Raw genomic sequence first — 850 nt, 5'->3', positions numbered from 1 at the left:
AAAAGGTTGAAAGTTGGAATGATATCATCATTTCATCCACATAGCATGTGCAAGAAAGTTGAGAGGGTTACGGCAAAAACTGGATGCAATTCGTGTACAAAACGGGCAATCTCTTTCAAAGTATCAGGATTTCATCCGGAAACTCGTCTGTTACAAAGGGATTTCATTTTAAACCTTATTTGAACTCCTGACTTTTTGTGTGTTCAAAATGCACCATTCAAAGCCACATCATCATTTTTCAATCCTTTCTGACTTCATTTGTTATTTTTCATGCATTTACTAATTCTTTTTAGCTATAAGACCCTAAATTAGAAAGGCATTTGAAATGAACTCTGAAAAATTTGAAAGTTGGCATGATATCATCATTTCATCCACATAGCATGTGCAAGGAAGTTGAGACGGTTACGGCAAAAACTGGATGCACGTCCTGTACAAAACGGACAATCTCTTTCAAAGTATCAGGATTTCATCCGGAAACTCGTCTGTTCCAAAGGGATTTCATTTTTTAAACCTTATTTGAACTCCTGACTTTTTGTGTGTTCAAAATGCACCATTCAAAGCCACATCATCATTTTTCAATCCTTTCTGACTTCATTTGTTATTTTTCATGCATTTACTAATTATTTTGAGCTATAAGACCCTAAAATTGAAAAGCATTTCAAATGAACTCTGAAAAGGTTGAAAGTTGGAATGATATCATCATTTCATCCACATAGCATGTGCAAGAAAGTTGAGAGGGTTACGGCAAAAACTGGATGCAATTCGTGTACAAAACGGGCAATCTCTTTCAAAGTATCAGGATTTCATCCGGAAACTCGTCTGTTACAAAGGGATTTCATTTTAAACCTTA

Source organism: Triticum aestivum, chromosome 6D (assembly GCF_018294505.1).
Source record: "Triticum aestivum cultivar Chinese Spring chromosome 6D, IWGSC CS RefSeq v2.1, whole genome shotgun sequence".
NCBI lineage: Eukaryota > Viridiplantae > Streptophyta > Magnoliopsida > Poales > Poaceae > Triticum > Triticum aestivum.
This window is presented reverse-complemented; position numbering follows the sequence as displayed.